Source organism: Phacochoerus africanus, chromosome 14, assembly GCF_016906955.1.
Source record: "Phacochoerus africanus isolate WHEZ1 chromosome 14, ROS_Pafr_v1, whole genome shotgun sequence".
Taxonomy (NCBI): Eukaryota; Metazoa; Chordata; class Mammalia; order Artiodactyla; family Suidae; genus Phacochoerus; species Phacochoerus africanus.
The window spans coordinates 30,836,065-30,841,966 of record NC_062557.1 but is presented as its reverse complement, the minus strand read 5'-3'; the positions used below and the strand labels follow the sequence as shown (position 1 = coordinate 30,841,966).

The window sequence follows — 5,902 nt, the reverse complement described above, 5'->3', positions numbered from 1 at the left end:
AAATTCATATTGACTTACTCTTATGTTCTTAATTTTGTGTGTTTTGCTGTGTGCTTGGACAATTTTTATTTTCTTACAAACCTTGTCTTATAAGTATGTGTTTAGATTTAATTTTCTTTGTATAACCCAAGTGATATACATCATGAAAATCTGTTTTTTGGCACAAACAAGGTGGTTTTGATTATGAAAATAAATATAGTAACTTGTACGATTATGAGTATTTTGGCTAGATTTTCTTTATTTATAAATTTTGTATGTTGTCATCTGAAGTTGAATGGCATCTATTACAACTTGTCTCTCCTGAATCCTGAATCAGTCAATTCATCACTAATTTCCTAGTCCAGATAATCATTTTTGTCATTCATGATGGTACTTAGTTAGCCATGCAGAGAGAAAAAATAATCCATGAGTATGTTTTATTGTTTTCAACATTAGACCTTCAGCCGTAATCCTTAGATAATAGCAAATATTCCATTAATAAATTATTACTCTACCAGACAATTTTAACGATATATTTTCTTTTCTGTAAAGTATGAAAAAAATCACAAGTAGCCTATCTGAGACTTTTGACACATATTATCATTCACACGACGGTTGATTGATAACCACAAGGCTGAGTGACAGGCAGACGCTAGGAAGTGGGGCTAAATGGTCCTTTTCACCACAACAGACTGACTTATACATGTTCAGCCTTCTCCTCAGCAACACTGCAAATAGTTACACATCTTGAACCTTCAGGATGACTTATTAATATTCAAAAATTTCCCACCGTTAAATATGATGATACCTAGGATCTGCTATAAGGAAGCAGTAGGATTGTTTCAAAGATTAAAAGCAATTACATTTTATTTTCTGGCCCTGACATCATAAATATTTCTCCTGCTAGACTAAGACCTTTCTGAGGGCTAGGACTCACTCTCTTATCTCTGGCATCTGCCACCATCCCAGTGGAGCTGAACATATGATCTTTAGAGTGTTGTCAACTTGGATTTTGCTTTGGAGTCTAATGGAATCCTAAGTCAAGTCGTGTTTCAGGAAGTTAGCCATTTCCTTTGATTCCTTTGTCAGGGTTTTCTCCCCTTTATAGAAAAATTCCTTAAAACCGGATGTCTGTATTTGCTTTTTCCATTTCCTCCATTCTCAGTCTCTTTTGAACCCACATTAATTGGTGTTTTGTTCCCTCCTCCCCTGAAAGAGCCAAAGTCCTTGATGATCACCATGGTATCAAATCCAGTAGGTGATTATTATTCCTCATCATATTAGGTCTATCAGCAATGCTAGGAAGTGCCGATCATTCTCTTCTTGAAACACTTTCTGTGTTTGCTTCCAGGAGCTACCCTCTCTTAGTTTTCCTTCTATTTTAATTGTCCCCCTTCCTCACTCTCCTCTGTTTTTCTTCATTTCCCTAAAGCCCATTCTTCAGCCCTTTTCTGTGGTTCTGCACTCACTCCTTAGGTTATCTTTCCCAGTTTCAGGGTTTTAAAAGCCATCCAAAGTCTGACAACCCCTAAATTTATATCTACAGCCCACATACCTCTCCTGAAATCATTCTCATACATCCAGCTGCCTACTCAACACATCCCCCTTAGGTGTAAAGTTGTCATCTAAACATGACTCGATTTCTAAACTCCCAATCTGCTCCTCCCACAGGGTTATTTTAGTGATTGGCAGCTCCATCCCAGTCACCTGGGTCAAAACCTTGGAGTCAACTGAGTTCCCTCTCTCTCATAAAATTCTTTGAGTGGTACCTTCAAAATATATCCTGAGTCCAATCACTTCTCAAGAACTTCTTTACTATCTATGTTATCTAAAGTGATATTGTCTTTCATTTCGATTATTACAACCTCCTAATTTCTGCTTCCCGCCCCCACACTTGGCAAGAGTAGGCATTCCAGTAATATGAATTAACAAAATTCATATTCAATTTGAATTTAGATTTTCGCTAAAGGAACAGAAGGATAGTTGCCTATTATTACCAAGTGACTATTTCGAGGTCATCTCCCCCAGCTTCACTCTCAGGATTTGAGATCGTTTTGAAACCCCCTCACCAATCCACAGGCATTCATGCATGTCTGTGCAAACAATTCTTACTTCTCTTTCAATAAGCTTTAAAGGCTGCTTTTTAATTTTGGCAGCACATATATTAAAAGTGGAACAATACAGAGAAGATTAGCATGGCCCCTGCACAATGGTGACACACAAATTCATGAAGCCTTCCATACTTTTCAAACTGTTACATTTAGAATGGATAAGCAATGAGGTCCTACTATATAGCACAGGGAACTGTATCTAATCTCTTGTGATAGAACATAATGGAAGATAATATAAGAAAAACAATGTACATGTATGTGTGACTGGGTCACTTTGCTGTACAGCAGAAATTGACACAGCATTGTAAATCAATTATAGATAATTTAAAAAAATTCAAAAGACTTCCTTTTAACTCCTGTAAAGTTACTCCAGTAAGGTAGGTAATGCTCCTTTAGGTGGGGGAAGGTGGCTTCCACCTTAGAGCAAAATATGAGGCTAAGCTAGCTAAGCCAGATGGAGAGCTAAGATTCTACTCTGGTATCAAAGAGTAGAAGTGTAAGCACATTTTTGAAGACTAAGATTCTTTTATAGTGGATGATGGAGTAAGACATTAACAAGGCATGGAATCTGACAGTACTGCCTATTTAGGTAGGATCTTAAATCAGATATAATTGGCCACTGACTTCTCAGTGACAGGAATAACTTCAAGATCAATGACCACTGATAGATATTTTCTTCCTAAAAGGGCCCAAATCAGCATTTATGCTGGCTTGGTTTGTTCCTCACTTACTCTGACCCATTCTATTATTTATTCCACAGGTCTCAGGCTTCAATATTATCTCAGTCTTGGTTTCCTTATTGCCCTAATTTTAGGTTTCATGCTATGTGGTCTTGATCTGCCTTTGGCTATTAGGTTCATCAAAAAACTTAAGTTTGCAATAATAGCTTCTAGTTCTTTGTGCCAGGAGCCCTAGGGCCTTTGGATCCTCAGCCAAATGACAAAAATGAGTAAGAACAATTTCTCCACTTTCACTAATAGGAGAGCAAAGTACTCATCACATTCTCAGCAGAGTTGGCCTTTCATCAAACCCTCTCTTTTTAAAATTTGTTTACTTATTTAATTTTTTAGGTCCTCACCTGTGTCATATGGAAGTTCCCAGGTTAGGGTTAGGGGTTCTGGAGCTGCAGCTGCCTGCCTTTACCACAGTCACAGTAAAGCAGGATCCAAGTTGCACCTGAGACCTACACCACAGCTGTAGCAACGCCAGATCTCTTAACCCACTGAGCAAGGCCAGGGATCTAACCCACATCTTCGGGGACACTAACCCAATGAGCCAAAATGGGAACTCCAAAAGTTTCTTATTTGGGATGATTGGGTCTAAGGTTTAATCAAAGGGTATTTGGCTCACACAAAAAGATGTAGAATTGTTAGCTCTTCGCTATAACCCTACTTTGAGTATTCAGATAATAATAATTATTATAGCTACAATAAATACTGCTTACCTTATGCTAGACAATGTATTCTATTCTTTACTTTTTTTTTTTTTGTCTTTTTGCTATTTCTTGGGCCTCTCCCTCGGCACATGGAGGTTCCCAGGCTAGGGGTCCAATCGGAGCTGTAGCCACCGGCCTACGCCAGAGCCACAGCAACGCGGGATCTGAGCCGCGTCTGCAACCTACACCACAGCTCACGGCAACGCCGGAACGTTAACCCACTGAGCAAGGGCAGGGACCGAACCCGCAACCTCATGGTTCCTTGTCGGATTCGTTAACCACTGCGCCACGACGGGAAATCCCTATTTTCTTTTTTAAAACAAATGTTATCATTTTATTATATTTTTTTATATATCTCCTATTCTTTACTTTTAATGGTCATGAAAACCTTATGAAACAGTGACTATTTTAATCTCTTTTCTATATATAAAAATATGAGGTTTAGGAAGTCATAGGAAGTGACAGGAGAGGCAAATTGCAGATACTTACAAGTATATGCCTAATGTCAATTATTATTATTATTATTATTATTATTATTATTTTGTCTTTTTAGGGTCACACCCACGGCATATGGAAGTTCCCGGGCTAGGGATCTAATCAGAGCTATAGCTGCCCGTCTATGCCACAGCCACAGCAATGCCAGATCCAAGCCGTGTCTGCAACCTACACTTCAGCTCACAGCAACACGGATCCTTAACCGACTGAGCGAGGCCAGGGATTGAAACAAAGACCATTATTTTAAAAACTTCACATTACTATCTCCTTTAGAACAGGGGTAGTGACTATGAAGCAGGGCATGTTGCTTTTTCCTCTTTCTGTGAGACAAGGAACCCAATGCGTGTGTCCTCTCCTAATTATATTAATTTCTGTCCTGGAAGAATAAGGTAGATGAGTCATTTCAATGCACCTTTGGTGCCCAGATTGAGAAAATAAACCAGGCTACTAACTGTTTTCCTAAAGTTCCCTACTTAATAGGAGCTTAGGGAAACTCCTTAATCATTTATGTCATTGAACAAACCATGAGATCGGGATATTTTCTGTCCTGGCAGATTCTGAAAAAATGGAGCCAGAAAACTTTTGGATGAAGAAGTCACATTTGAGCAACATTCTCTGGGGTTATCCTGTCCTAAGGCATCTCCCTTCTTGTTACTTATTAAAAGCAGCTTTGACTCAAATGTTAATGTTTAAATTGGATTTTTAGTATACCAATTTCACTGTTTTTTAGAAAAACCTATAATTCCACCTCTGGGCCTTTTTAGCTACATTAATAAGTCCCAAACCTATATAAATAAATTTTGATTGTCTGAAAGTGAAAGTACTTCATGAATCAGACTGACAAAAACAAGGAAACCCAAACTCATTTAGACCTATAATTGGATCATTCCTACTTTTGGCAATCCCTTATATATTTCCCAATGAATTAACATGATTACACCTGAGACCCAGAGAACATAAATTTTCACTTTAAATTAAAGAGATGGTGCTTGATAGATCTTTTCTCTGACCAGCAAGAGGTCTCCAGAGACTCTGAGATTCATTAATATATTGAGCTTTGAGGTTTTGGATTTAGCAGACTATCTATGTGGAGTCAGTATTAAGTGGTCTAATGCTCAAATTCCTTCTCAACTAGTTGTCTCCATGGGTTAGAAAATGCTGCTAGCAAGGCCATTTATTCTTTGTAGAGTGGAGAAAGTTGCTGTTCCAAACTATTGGTTGGATTATTAACCTCAGCTTGTAAATGTTTGCGGTGTTTCACAAGGCAAGAGCCAGGGACAATCAAACCATGACAATTGATTAGTTCCTTTTGTACTTGGGTAAGCTTGATGTCATCCCAAAGGAAAACAAACAATGTCATTTCCCTTCTGCCCCCAAGAATCTCATCTTGCTTGGTCAAATTCACACCACTTTTTAAAAGAGAAAGCAGAAGGCTTTTTGTGTTACCCCCAAGGTCATCAACATTGGGGATGGTATAGACAGATCATATTACTCTATGTCAAGGGCCATTTTACCAGTTATTCCATTGTATAGGGGAGACCCCTGGGACATCTGAGCCTACATGGATAGAGGAAGGAGAGATTGAACTCTTGGCTTCCACCATCATGTGCTTGAATTCCAGCCCCATGTATGAAACTGTCTTCTCAAAATGTCCACTTGATAAATTCAGACACATTTCATATTTAACATGTAAAAATAGAACTCTCTTCTTCTTCTTATAGATAGATAGATAAGGTATTTCTGCCTGGCATCTGTGAATATGACTTTATTTGGAAAAAGGGTCTTTGCAGATACAATTAGGTTAAGGATCTTAAGATGAGATCATTATGGATTATCTATGTAGGTCCTAAATCTAATGACAAGTGGGCTTATAAGAGATAGA

The 5,902-nt window shown here is 38.2% G+C and overlaps 1 non-coding gene across 1 annotated transcript; it reads left to right on the top strand.

The window, feature by feature from the left end:
* Positions 1–2,115: 2,115 nt before the first annotated feature.
* LOC125115383 (U6 spliceosomal RNA) lies at positions 2,116–2,226 on the top strand. Its single transcript, XR_007132091.1, has one exon. It is a non-coding gene; the product is annotated as a U6 spliceosomal RNA (small nuclear RNA).
* The last annotated feature ends 3,676 nt before the right edge of the window (positions 2,227–5,902 follow it).